The sequence below is a fragment of the Rhinolophus ferrumequinum genome, chromosome 12 (assembly GCF_004115265.2).
Source record: "Rhinolophus ferrumequinum isolate MPI-CBG mRhiFer1 chromosome 12, mRhiFer1_v1.p, whole genome shotgun sequence".
NCBI lineage: Eukaryota > Metazoa > Chordata > Mammalia > Chiroptera > Rhinolophidae > Rhinolophus > Rhinolophus ferrumequinum.
In genome coordinates, this window is record NC_046295.1 from 71,629,741 (window position 1) to 71,643,646 (window position 13,906).

At 47.9% G+C, this 13,906-nt stretch overlaps 1 protein-coding gene across 2 annotated transcripts in view; it reads left to right on the plus strand.

Moving 5' to 3' along the window:
- Nucleotides 1-5,113: 5,113 nt before the first annotated feature.
- GSN (gelsolin) overlaps nucleotides 5,114-13,906 on the plus strand; it is a 52,384-nt gene continuing 43,591 nt past the window's right edge. The window contains exons 1-2 of one of the 2 annotated variants that reach the window (XM_033122428.1): nucleotides 5,114-5,223; nucleotides 7,665-7,764. The gene's annotated coding sequence lies outside the window, so the exon portion shown is untranslated. The remainder of the gene's footprint in view (nucleotides 5,224-7,664; nucleotides 7,765-13,906) is intronic. The other variant, XM_033122429.1, reaches the window with a different exon arrangement.

The window sequence follows — 13,906 nt, forward strand, 5'->3', positions numbered from 1 at the left end:
AGGTAAGGAAAAGAGAGAAAACATAAACTTCTCATGTGGGTCTAAAAGAATACAAAAATAGCACTGCCTCAAAGATTTTTTTTGGCATGTGTATTTAAGACGTTTTATGAATTACTTTTTATTTCTAAAGCACAGCAGTTTACAATCTTTCTTAAAATAGGCCTACATTTCTTAAACAACTCCAAATACCTTCCATATAAAGAAACAGTGACTGGTCATGAAGCATTGCATGAACGGTCCAGGGAAGGGGCTGATATCAGGCCCGACCATTGTTAAGATGAAGCTAAATAATTGCTGATCCTGAATAGGAGGCCTGGAAAAGGCCTTCCCTTCCCCTTGACTTTCTTTCACTTTGGCTTTGTCGGAAGAACCTGGGTTTTGGAGGCAGACCTGGGTACAAATCCCAGTCTACCACTCACCCAGCTGTGCAGCTTTAAGCAGGTTACTTCTCCTTTCTGAGCCTGTTTATTTATTTGAAAAATTGAAGATTATACCTAACCTAGATGGTAGTTGTAAGGCTTGATTGAAATAATAAAGTGACCAGCAAATAATAAGCGCCCCCAAAATGGTAGTTACAATTACAATTTTAGTTTTTCCTCTCATAAGTGCCACTGTCATAGGGCCAGCTGTGTAGGTACGGACAGGACTGAGTGGTAGAAGGAGAGAGGGCATCTGGATGCTTTTGCCATTTCCTTGAAAATCTAACCTGGAAGGCTGGAGGGAGGGGGAATTTTCTACAGGGTAACATCATCAGTGACCCTCTCGGAGGCTCATGCTGTCCAGCATCTGACTTGTGTTTATTTGGCGCAGTCATAAAATCGTGCCTGCTAGGAATCCAACAATGTAGAAATTCATCAACTGTGGGTTTTACGGCTGAGCTGACAGTGACTGTATAGAACCCATACTTCTAAGTTCTCATTCAAATAATGGCACAAACACATTGCTGCCCAGGGAGTCAGAAGACGTTAGGATTGGTGGCTCTTGGAATTCAAAGTACGGTCCTCTCCTGGGTCCTGATGTGTCCCAACTCACTCTGACTGAACTCATCTGTTGTTTCCCTCATTTACTGACTGACTAATTCAATAAAAGTTTGCGAATCATCTGCTCCCTGCCAGGCACAATTTGATGCTGGAGATATGTTGGAAAACCTAGCAAACACATTTTCTCCTTCTTCTTAGTTCAGCAGTCAGTGAGGGAGATATACACATGAACAGGCAATCTCCAGTGCAGACTGATGAATGGGGGAACCCAGGGTATTGGGTAGTGCTGTGCTGGTAAATGTTAAAACAAGTTCAGTGGGTGGTGTGTCGGGGAGAAGAGAAGCCTGATTTGTAGCCTTTGCTGATTTCTGTGGTGTAAGTACTCCCACCATACCTGATGTCAGCTTGCGTGTGATGTCACTGAATGTGGAATCGGGAAGTGATGTGCAGCAGCACACAATTAGGTAGTATTTCCACCTGTTATGTAGATAAATAGCTAAAATAGCCTTAAGAGCACAGGTAATGGTATAGTGAAATAATTAGGAAGTCATAAGTTTAGAGAACTTGTTATCTTTATTTTATAATTTATTTAATTATAAGTTTACGTAAATTTTTAATGAAGGCTGTATTTAACAACTGGCTGTCAGAATTCTTGGAAATGTAACAACCAGCTCTTGCAAGCTAGTTCAAGCTGGCCCTAGCACACCACTGAAGGGACTCAGGCTGGAGCCAATCACAGATGCCTCCCGTCTTTCAGGCTCGTCTTCCTCCAGCTTCCACACTTTTGTTTATTCTGTGCCCTTAGCAGAAGATGCTATCCCATTCCTCAACTTTATTCTTGTTCTTTCCATCCTTTCGAGGCTGACCACTTCCTTCCGCACAGTAAAGCTGTCTTCTCTGCCTGGCTTCCCCTCCCCTTTGCTCTTCATCCACAGGTTACATTGGGAGCAGCCAGGTTTGTGCAGTGTGACCCTGGTCCTCTGGCTAGAGTCAGCTGGACCAAGGGTAGGCATCTGACCCAAGTTAGCATGTGGGTCACAGACAAAGACTCCAGCTCACTGCTGGTAAAAGCCATTTTTTGGAAAGCAGAGATGCTTGTCTGATGTGAGGCAGAATGATAACACGATGGACAGTGGTGAAAGATGGTACTTTCCGGGTTTCCTTTAATACTCAGGCCCTGCTTCTGGTCTGACTCTGAGGCCCAGCTGCATCCCTGCTCCTGGGGATATTCCAGGATCTCTTGAGAGCACCCCTTCAGTGAATCCTTGGCACTAAATCCCTGTCTTTTGCTCTGCTCCTGGGAACCTGCTATAAGGCATTCAATGCTCAGTAAATATTTACCCTAATAACTTATTTTTCTGAAGCTAGTTTCAGGAGAGGTCTGCATCCAGAAGAGCCCAGCGGATCCAGAAGTCTGTCCTGGGCAGCCCAGCTTTCTCCTCTCTGAGCTTCTCCACATATACCTAGCCATTTAATGAGGGTCTCCCTGGCTTTGTCTGTAGAAGATGGCAGCCTTAGCTTTCAGAGATGACCAGTTCTCACAGGCCAAGTTAATTAGCCAAAATTGGTATGTCCCAAACTCTCGTTACAAATTCCGATAGTTCAGCTTAGTTCTGGTGACCTCTCCTAATGCTGTCAACTATGTTTGGGTAAGGGTTGTAGTACAAACATGAGTGCCAAGTAAGGGCCACCCCAGTGGGTGGGGAGAGGCATTCTCAGAAGAGGGAGCAGGCACCCCCAAACTGTCTACTGCATGGCCTGGGTGTGGCCTTTGTTTCCCCAATTCCTCACTCCTGGGGAGGAGGTGCTCTTCTGGCAAAAGCATACATCAGAATTCTTCCATGAGAGGAGACCCACATCAGCATGAACAAGACAACATTTACTCTGAAGGTAAGACCCAGGGCAAATAGGCCTCACTGATGCCTAGATCCAATGGAGAGAGGAGTACAAAAAGGAGTCTAGAAAGAAATGAGAATAAGACACCAAGGCAGAGGGGACTTCTAAGCATCCATGAAAGACAGACTTGACCCGGACTGAAAGGTCAGGCCAAGATATATCTAGACCAGCTGTAAAACACATGTGTTGATGGACGCAAAGCAAAGCACTAGGAATTTGCTTAGCCCGCCAGTGTAAGTATTGGTCAGCACCATCAATGCATCATTTTAAATTATGTCTGGTGACAGCCGAGGCTTATAGGCCTTTCCAGTACCAAACGAAGCAATCACAGGGTTATGTGTGCAAGCCTCTGCTTTCTTGGCCTCAGTTTCCCCATTTCTAAAATGAGGGGTTCGACCAGATGTTCTCCAGTGTTTCCTCCATCCCAATATGATATTCCCCAGTTCTGTGGAGAAGTTTCCCTCTCTTTGTCTGAGAGAAGCTGCTGGGATTGGAAATGATACGTTGGATAACTACAGGGCGCGTGTATGCCGCAGGATGTAATCAAAGAGCTCAGAGCCAAATGCTCTGCATTCCTGCTTTTCTCCCCACCTGCCCCATAGTGGGCCCCAGGCAGCCTCTGGAAAAAGCAGGGAGCAGCAGAGAGAAGGCGTGAGCCTCCCTGGGGGGTGGGCACCCTGTTTCAGTTCTGAGAGAAAGTGGAACTAGGCAGAGTTTCCCAAATCAGGAAGGGTGACAGAGTATGACACAGGACATTGAGCAAAGAGGTGAAGGGGCCAAAGACTCAGGCATGTGTGGTGTCACCTGTGGGGAACTTGAGAGAGCTACTTAACCTGTATGCTTTGGCCTCATCTGAAAACTGCACATGGTAATGCCTACCTTGTGTGAGTGCGTGTGGCGGGTGAGGATGAAAGTCAGTAACACCTGGAAAGCCCAGAGCATGGCACGAGGTGTTTAAGAAATGGTTCCTGTCATTCCGAGTGTTGTACAAAGACGGGGCAGGAGGAAGAGCCAGGCTGGGATTCCCCAGGCCCTATGGCTCCCCTGGCTGCTACTCAATGGGAAAACCAGGAAAAACCAGGAAGTGAGTGCTGTGCTCTTGGCTTCTCTGCTTTTCTGACTCTGCTCCCCAGCACCTGGCAATTATTGACTTGGTACATTTCACCTGTGTTAGAGGGCGATTTACCCAGCTGAAAATGGGGCTGCCACCAGCACCTGTGCGGGGAATGGATATCCTGGTCACCTGGTCCAGTCTCCTGTTGTGAGTCCCCACTTGGGCCACAGAGCAGCTGTTAGAGTCCGGGGAACTCATGTTTGCACCAGGTTGGTTGGGAGGCTGGCCTAGGTCTCGCTCCATCACAAATTTTATTTCTCAAATGCATGTGAGATGCTGTTGAGATTTAAGTAAAATACTACACTTGTTTACAGTGACCTTGCATTCATCTTTCTGACAGTGTGGATTTGCTTGATCACCTAAAATAATGATCTACCATCACACGTAAAAGAGCTTCCATTTATAGAGAACCCACAATACCTGCCATTGTGCTAAGTCTCTCACTGAGTCTTCCCAACAGCCCCATGATGATGCAATTATTATGCCCATTTTACAGATGAGGAAATTGAGACTTTGATATGTCATTTGTCTGAAGTTGCAGGACTAGTAATGTCAGGGGTTCCAACCCAGGCGGTCTGACTGCAAAGCTCCTCCTTTAACACAAGGACAGGGATGCACTTGGGCATTTCTTGTTTCTTCATTTCAAATGAAGTTGGGCATCATCATTCCTTATTCCCTTCAGTGGGTCTAGGGGCGGCTTGCACACCTACTTCCCCTGCTTTTGCAGGAAGCCCATTTCACCCACAGAGGGCTTTGCCTCCTGAAGTCGGAGGGTGTCGGAGATGCAATCTGCCTCAGCTGGTCCCAGTGGAACGTGGCACTCTGCCTAACCAAGCTGAGCTCTTCGGCCCCAGGCCAGCCCAGCCCAGGCGCTCCTTCCCTCCCCACCAGGCTCCTGCAGTTCTCTCCTTGCTCCGGGCCTCAGATTCCTCGCATAGAAAACAGGAAGCTTGATGCCTTTCTTGGGCAAGTAGCGAGGGGACTGGTAAAGTGACAGGCAGTGCACTGGAAGAATGCTAGCCTGGAACCAGAGTCGCCATTCTCCCAACAGCCTCGGGGAGGGGCCGGCGCTCCTCCCCGCCACCCTTTCCCTCTACGCCCCCATCCCGGCCGCCCCGCCCCGAGGGCGGCTCCGGCCCGCGCCCTGCCCACCCTGGCCGAGCGACCGCAGTGCGCCCGCCGGGTGAGCACCGCTGGACCCAGCAGCCGCCGTTGCCAGCGCCGCAGCAGCAGGTAGGGGAAGGGGTCGGCCACGACTTCGGGCATCTGGGGATCCCGAGCATCTGGGTCCTTCTCCCCCCTCGCGGTCCGAGCTCGCCAGCAACTGGAGTTCGGCTCGGCAACGGGCACATCGCTGTGGAAGGGCTTCCTCCTTCACCTCTGGAAGCTCGTCTTCCAAAGGACCAAGGAGGGCTGGGTGGGGGGCTAGGGCAGAAGCGGAGGGCGGCCTGGCCCCCACCCACAGGCCCCGCTGTGCTGCCAGCATCCGAGCTAACCTTGACCCCGCCCCCGCGGCTGGTGGAACTGGGCCCAGGGTTACTCCAGCACTCGGTCTGTCTGACCCGGGCTTACAGGTAGTCGCCCGCCTGCGGTCTGGGCTCTGGCTCCACTGGGAAGTCTGCTCCACGGATTCTAGGCTCCAGGCTAGTAATGCCTTTGCCTGCTCGCCCTGGGCGACGAGGAGCCGTCCACCTCCTTCCTCTTTCCGGACCCAGCACTGTTAGAAAGCTTTCCTTGTACTCGTCTGAAATCTGCATTTGTCTCCTCCACCCTGCAGTGTTTGTCCCCTTCCCTGACTCACAGGCAAACTTCTTTCAGAGTTGAAGACAGTGATTGCAATCTCCGTTTCTCTCCCCATCGTCCCCATCGTCTCTCCTGCCTGATCACCCCTGAACCTGATTACAGCAGTGTCCCCCTCATCCAGTGTGGGCTGGTGGCTCTGGGCCATGCCCAAGGGCAAGCCTGAATCCTTGCAAGCGTTGGGTGGGCAGGGGACATCTTTTGTAGGCGCTCATCTGCCCAGACAGCTACCCTTTATCCTGCCTCCACACCTTCCTCAGAGCAGAGAGGAGAATCTTTAAAACACGCAGGACTCAAAAAAACAAACAAACAAACACACAAAAAAAACACGCAGGACTCTAAGCAGCCAAAAGCGGGCAGGGCTGTGCTGGGGGTAACACGGGCTTTGTGGAAGCCACGGCCTCTGGGGAGATGCCTCCTCCCTTTGTTTGGCCCCAGGGGGCTTTTCTAAGACTTGATCCTGCACACCCTTTTCTCCCAGGACCACGTTTCTGACCAGGCACCATGACCTTTTGCTGCACTGCACTTTACAGTGACCATACACAGCTTGCTGAAGTCTGACTCCACTCTACAACGGAGAGAACTGAAGGGTCCTGCAGATTTGTCACAGGCGCAGTCACACTGGAGGAAGGGGCAGGGCTGCGGCTCAGTTCCAGTGGGCCCTTGGCAGACTCCTTTTATCTGGTGGGACCTGAGACCCCCCCCACACACACACTTGTGGGTGCTGGTTGGTGTCTTGGGAATGGATGTTAGGGGAAGAGGCTTGGAACAGGAGGCAGGACAGGAAGGGAACAGTGGGCTTCTAGCTCCCTTGAAACTCCATTTTCCTTTCTGGGGCCTCACTATTTGTAAATGCCAGGGAAATTGTAAATAGCTGGGGGGAGCTTGGGTTGGCACCAGGCTGAATTATTCAGCAGCAAAGAAGGTTTCCGTGTGAATCAGGGAAGGGAACTCCAGAATTTTCCATAGTCTTTTTTTATTATGGACTAACGCGAACTTGGGAAAGCAGGCAGCTCCCTGGAGGGGGCCTGTGGGGGGGGGGTTGCCTCTCATGGCATTTTCTTCCTCCCTGCTTCCTTTGTTCAGCACTCTTTGGGGGCTAGTGCCTTGTCCTGTGATGGACCAAGGGCCCTCGCTGGAGGACAAAGCTCTCTGTCCTCAAGATGCTTCCCATCTATAGGGTTTGACATAATTATGTGATACTGAGATACATACTTCAGCCTGTAAGAGTGGTGACTAAGTCTGTCTGGGCAACTCAGGCCTCAGAAATGAGTAATAGTTTCCCAGGAAATAGAAGGATTGAGGTAAAAGACATACTAAAGAAACGGGAACAGCTTGTGCAAAGGCACTGAAATTTTCTGAGCAATCCACGTGGCGAGAGTGGTGGAAGTTGAGACTGTAAATAAAGATGCAACTAGATTGTAAACTAAGGGTTTGGACTTCATTTTAAAGGCAGTGAGGAGTTGAGAAAGGTTTCTGGCCAGGACAATGATAAAAACTCTCAGTCTGGTGGCTGGTGTAAGGGATGCATCAGAAAGGGCTAAACTGGAGGCGAGGGGGGAGGGCACCCCAGGAGGCTGCTGCATGGTCAAGGGAAAGAGTGTGTAGGTCTGAACCAGAGCAGTGGCCCTGCATGGATCAGAGTGGCAGACTCTGAAAGCCCGACTGAAGATCTTAGAACCTGCTATACATGTCATCTAAAAGCAGACAATAGTTTTATAGCTACTGCATAAAGCTGCTAAGTTATTTTGAGTTTTGCTGTGTTATTTTCTTCTTTTTATTATTTTTAAGGCAAAAAATATTGTTAAAGATTCAAACATAGAGAAAAAGTATAGAGTGACCTGAATCTCTCCAAACCTTATTTTTTCCCCCAGAGGTGGCCACTGTCAACAGCTGTGTGTGCACTTGTGCCAAACTATTACAAGCAAGATCTGTTGATTGGACACCTTCACACTTCTCGGCCATCCAGTGCAAGTAGGTCACTTCCCCGTACTTTGTGTAGGTAGTTTGGGTCTTTCATGAAAAGTTGCCAGGTCATAGAGATGATTTCTGTATGGTCTGTAGTCTTTGGCTGAGGCCCTGGTCTCTGGTTTTCAAGAAAACTTTACAGCCTAAATCTACAGTCACTGGGAGTGTATATTTGCTTATTCAAGACTGCAGAACTGAGAAAAGTTAGAAGCACTGACTTGTGAATAGAGCTGTAGTCTTAATTCTTCCGAGTGACCTTGGGCAAGTCTCGGCTTTCTGGGCCTCAGTTTCCTCATCTGTAAAATGGGGGGATGTTGGTCTGCATGATAATCATAAAAGGCGATCTTTCAGTATATCAAGCACTGTAACATTAATTACTTCATTGATTCCTCACAACCATTCCTATAAGGTAGGTACTATTACCCCCTTTTACAGGTGAGGTAACTGAGGCATGGAGAGGCTATAGGTGATGGTGCCAGGATTCCAGAGGTCTGACTATATAGCTCTTAATCATTGCAAACATTCTCCTGAAGGGTCCGTCTAGTCCTGACGTGAGAACTGGTGGAAGAGTTCTGCTGTGGCTGTGACAATGGACATGAGTCAGTATGTACAGCTTGGGGAGCTTAGTCCTCCGCTGAGAGGCCTGAAGTGGCCTCGCAGGACTGTTTGTAAACTCATACTTTTCTATGCTGTCACCAGGACTCCAGAGGGTAGGTCAGTTTTACCTCCATTTCAGAGAACACAAGACTTGCCCAAGGTCACTTAGTGAGATGGGGGCCCAGCCAGGACCAGTCCCCCTCCTTTCATCATTTAAGCCCGTGTTCTGGAAAGCTTTCTAGGGAAGCCAGGGAAAGTGGGCACCCTCCTGCCCCATGGTTATTCCCTGAGAAAATACCAGCAGAAACAGGAAAAAGCAGATCCCAGGAGTTATGTATTTTTGGGAGGGAGGGAAAGAAAGAGACCAGTGTTTAGGCAGCTGGGGGACTTTAAGTAAAAATATCTTCTCCCTTTCAACTGAGTGAGCGTGTGTCAAATTTCAGCCTGATGTGGTTTGTGAGTTGGGAGACCACAGGCAGGCTGGGTTCCTGCTGCTCTCCAGCTTCCCCTCCCCTTCCCTCCCCTGCCATATGCCTGGGACCACATCAGCAATTAAGGGCAGGGCAGAGAAAAGCGCTGGGTGTAGTGGGCATCAGAGACCCGGGCTTGGGTCCTGGTTTTGCCACTGACAAAGTACTGGGTGACTTGTGCTAATGTGTGCCTTTCTCTGGGCCCCAGTGTCCACCCTGCACTAGGGGGGTTGACAGGATAATGTTAGGCTTTCCCGGTTCTGCTGGCCTTGAGTCAGCGGGCTTTGTACTCAGTGCAGGAACATGGGACCTGCATGTCTGTAAGCACAAAGAGAGCCCGTAGCAGCCATCCGTGTTTAAGTTATTTGTGTCAGTGCCAGCTGCAGCTTCAGCTACCGTTCATGAATTTGGTCTTTGTGGACTGAATTGGTTGCCCCATTTTGCAGATAAGGAAGTTGAGGCCTAGGATTCATTTATGTATCCTATTCTCTGTTCTACCAGCAATAAGATTCATGGCCACCATATGTAGCATGCTTACTGTGTGTGTTCACCTTTTGTCTTCACCATCATGTTTAGTCTTTTAACAGCCCTGAGAGAGAAGATAATGACTCAGTTTTACAGTTGAGGTAACTGAGGTTTGGCCTAGAGACATGAAATGACTTTCTCTTTGAGCCTCACAGTAGCCCTGAGATGTCATTATGGACTTCATTTTATAGATGAGAAAATTGAGACCTGGAGATGTGAGCTCTCTTGCTCGGGGTCCCCAGGGGCCACATGTCCAGTTAGGTTCCTTCCCAGCCTCAGAAGGAGCCTCTACATCTCTTGCATTCAATGCTTAGACTAAGGGATAACAGTTTTCTTCCAGGGCTGTAAAGCATCCCTGAAATTTGCTCTTCCCAAGGGGACTCCAGAAATGGTTTGAGCTGTGGCGTCTCTCAGGGAAGTCTGAGAAAGGCGCCACACCAGAGGGAGTGGACTCATTGATTCTGCTGACTGATTAAGCAAACAGCCTTATTACTTTCCACCTTCACCAAGGATATCATCTGGGTCTGGCTTATTTGCCAAGCAAAGAATATATATATGGTATATGTGAGCCTTCAGGGTGGGGCTTAGCCGTCATTTTCTTTCTATAGTGACTGTGACCGGGTGGGCCTTTGGTGGGTACTCAGTAAATACTAGTTAATTTGGGGGCTCTGGCACAGTGCTATGGGTGGGATACCCATAGGATATGGGGTACTTTTTTTCTCCCGTCCTCCAAGGACATTTTTTTTCTTTTTCTAATTTTAGTAAATGTTTATGATAGGAAATTTAGAAAATAAAAGTATTAAAAAATAAGAACTGTGCATAATTTTGCCAACCAGAGATAATCACTGCTGACATTTGGGTGCATTTCCTTCCTGATATTGTCAGCACATTTTTTTTTAACCCTCACATAATTGTGGTCATAACACATTTATAATTTTCTAGTCTGACTTTTTGTTTTTTCAACATTAGAACATAAATATTTTCTCCTGTTATTCAGGACTCCAAATTTAATTTTCAAAAGAGTTTTTAAAGTATACTATACCTAAGTAGATAAATGCGTGTTTATTGCTATTTTAAATCTTTCGTTCCAAAGGGATTAAAGAAGTGAAATGATGCATTTTGTTTGTAAAGAACAACTTTTACTTTTTTATTGTGAAAATGATATATGCCCATCTGATTTTATCAACAGTGCTGCAGTGAATATCCTAATGCATAAATTACCCTTCTTTCATTATTTCTTAGAGGGGAGCTCAACATTTGGAGTTTCTGGGCCAAAAATGACGTTTTACAGCTTTTGCTACATTTTGCCAAATTGCTGCCCAGAAAGATTGCAGCAGTTCTTATTCCCACCAGCCATGCCTGAGGGCGGTGGCCTTTAGCAGCATCGGAAGCTTGTCTATCAAAAGTCTAGCTGTTTTATTAAAAGGCTCAGGGATCATTTTCCCCAGACATCATACTTCATTCATTCATTTCGCAAATACATTTGCACAGGTCAGCATCAGTAAAGGATGACGGTTAAGATCCCAGGCTTGAAGCGCTAGAGAGAAGCCAGTTCTCATTCTAGTTTCTGCTTTGCTCTTGCCATATGACCTTGAGCTTATGCCAGCCAGGTCACTGCTCTGCCTCCACACTTAGGACGGGAGGGCTTGACTTTGTGTTCCCAGCCCTGAGACTTTGGTGTCACTATGATGACTTTCAGCGGAAGGTCCCTCTCTTGACTGCCTCACCTCAAAACAGTTTCCAGACTCCAACCTTTACAGTTGGACCTCGGGAATCACCTGGCCCCACCCCCTTACTTCCTGGCCAGGAATACTTCACGCCCAGAGAGAACAAGTGAATTTCCTAAAGCACACAGCAAGGCCCCTGATTGCTACTCCACCACTTGTGAGACTTCAAATGCATTCATCTAAACCAAAATTATTTCACTTATTATTAAACCTAAGGCTTGGGAAGATTGAGGAACTTGGCCATGGTCAGACTCCTAGTTTGTCCTGGCAGTGTGGTTTTGGAATAGTCATTTCCCTTCCTAACCAGTTTCCCCCCACTGCAAAATGGGGAATGGCACCTTCTCTGGTTTGTCCCCCCAGGTCTACTTTCCTGCCAGTTGAAGGTTTAATTTCTAGGTCCAGTAGCAGGTTTTATTCTGTCAATGGTGCATCCTAAAGCAGCGTGCTTTTGAGGTCACTAGTGTAGATGTTGGGTCAGAGACTTAATGTTACGACATAAAGATGCCTTTGGACCCTTTCTCTCCTTGAGGACAGGGTTTGTTCACAGTGTTGCAGTTGGACCTAAAAGGTGTTCTAGAGCATCTCAAACTTTATCGGAATATGGATCACCTGGGAATTTTGTTAAAATGCAGATTCCATTTCGGTAGGTCTGGGATGGGGCCTGAGACTGCTTTTCTACTGAGCTCCCTAGTGAGGCTCATGTTGCTGGTCCAGGGGCTACACTTTGCATAATGAGATTCTAAGTCCCTGTTCTGGGAGAGGCCAGACCAGGAGCCTGTATCTCTTAATGTCTTATCTCTAGGTTCTTTCTACTCATTGTATTTACCTCCTTCTTTTCCACGGATCTGGCTATTTGGTCCACAGCTATGAGTTTCTAGAATCTGAACAGCCCTTGAAATATTTTGGTGCCTAATTGCAGAGCAAAGTAGGACCCTCCTTTAGAAGAGGTGACTCAATAGGAAGCCATCTGAAGGGGGAGAAATACATCTGAAGGGCCCAGCATCTGGCTGAACCATTTCCACTCCAAGTTTTTCTAGTTAAAATTATAAACTTTATCTACGTGCTGCAAACTACAGCCTGGGGAGGCTCCAGCCTGTTTTTTTATGCCTCTGAGCTAAGAATTTTTACATTTTTAAAAAGTTTTTAAAAAAACACACACATACACACACAAAACCCCACAACCAAAACCAAACAAGGAAGAATATGCAAAAGAGAGGGTATGTGGCCTGCAAAGCCTAAAATATTTACTCTCTGGCCCTTTACAGTAAAAGTTTGCTGACCACTGATCTAGAGTAACCAAAGCTTTATGTTTTTCTCTAGTGAGCAAGAAGCCTAGCTTTATAGCTTGAAATTTAGTGAGACCGAGTTATAGGGGTGAGGCAGCCTGACTTGATGGGAACTGCCCAGACAACTTAGCTGTGTGACCTTGAGCACATTGCTTCACCTCTCTGAGCTTGTGTCGTTCCTTCACAAAATAGGAACAATGATAGCTGCTTGGCAGAGTTCTTGTGAGGATGAGAGATGGTGTTTATAAAATGCTTAACACTTGGTAGGTGCTCAGAAAATAACTGTTGTCATTGAGGTGGCCGTTTGAACACTTCTGGCATTACTGGACCTATACCATGTTTCACCAAATCTGAAGGTCCTCCCAGTGAGCTGGGAAACAGTCTTTCAGGAGAAAAACACCTCTGTTCCAGCTGCCCCGCCCCCCAACCCCCAGGTCAGAAAGCTCCTCTTCATCCCTGTAGACAGATAGGGTTCTGGTGACTTTTACACTTCACTAACGGTGAGCTCTCTACCCGAAGGCCAGCCTTTCCACTGGTGGGCTGCTCTGACTATTGAAAGTGCTTATTCTCCCTCTGCTGTAAGATATAATTCGGCAAACAGGCACCTATCGAGCCTGGGCTGGGATCTGAGTGCGGGGAGGACCCGCCTGTCTTTATGGCTCCATCTGGGGCGTGTCGGCGATAGACTAGAGTCAGTGGTTTGTGGACCTTGTTTTTAATCCACTTCAGCTTTCAAGTCCGAGATGGAAAACAGACCAACTTGGAGTTAGCTGGGGCTAATTCTAAACCCAGCCCGGTTTGAAACGGCGGCGCTCCCACTGTCCAAATCCTGGGAAAGAGTGTAACTCCCTTTTCGCCCATAGATGGCAGCACCTGCACTCTCAGCCGGCTCTGTGCTGGGAGCGTGTGCACACATGTGAGTCACTAGTTTCTTCCTTTGGTGAATCGTGAGCTGTGGTGGCCCCAGCCCTAGGCTAGGCATTAGCATACACGGGAGCAGGTCTCAGCCTTGGAAACAGACCGTAATACGGTGGGACAGGGAAGACCAGGCCCATGAGAACTCAGAGGAACGAACTCAGCCTCAAAGGGGAAAGGAAGGTTAGAGAAGATTTCCTGGAGGAAAGTTGGGCTTGATCATGAGTGGAAGGAGGAAAGAAGAACAGGAGTGAAAGAGAGTTCTGAAACAAGAGGAAGCAGTCTATGCAAAGATTATCCAAGGATTTAAGGAACAGATTACAGCTGTGTCTGGCTGGAGCCTGGAGGGGTGTGGGTGGAAGAGAGGAACTGGTGAGGCCTGAGGCTTTATGATTTGATGAGGGCAGACCATGAAAGGTGTTGAAAAGTTCGTTAAGGATCTTGGACTTTTTATCTAGGGGCCAAAGGGGAGCCATACATACAAAAGCCACCTCTGCTTTGATCTGTCCCATGGAACCAGGAAATCTTGGTGGAACTCTCTGGGGAAGGCCTACAGAGGTGGCACTTAACACCAGGTGCTAAGGTTCAGATACGTGCCCAGGCTCTTTCCAGATCCCCTGCTGTGCAC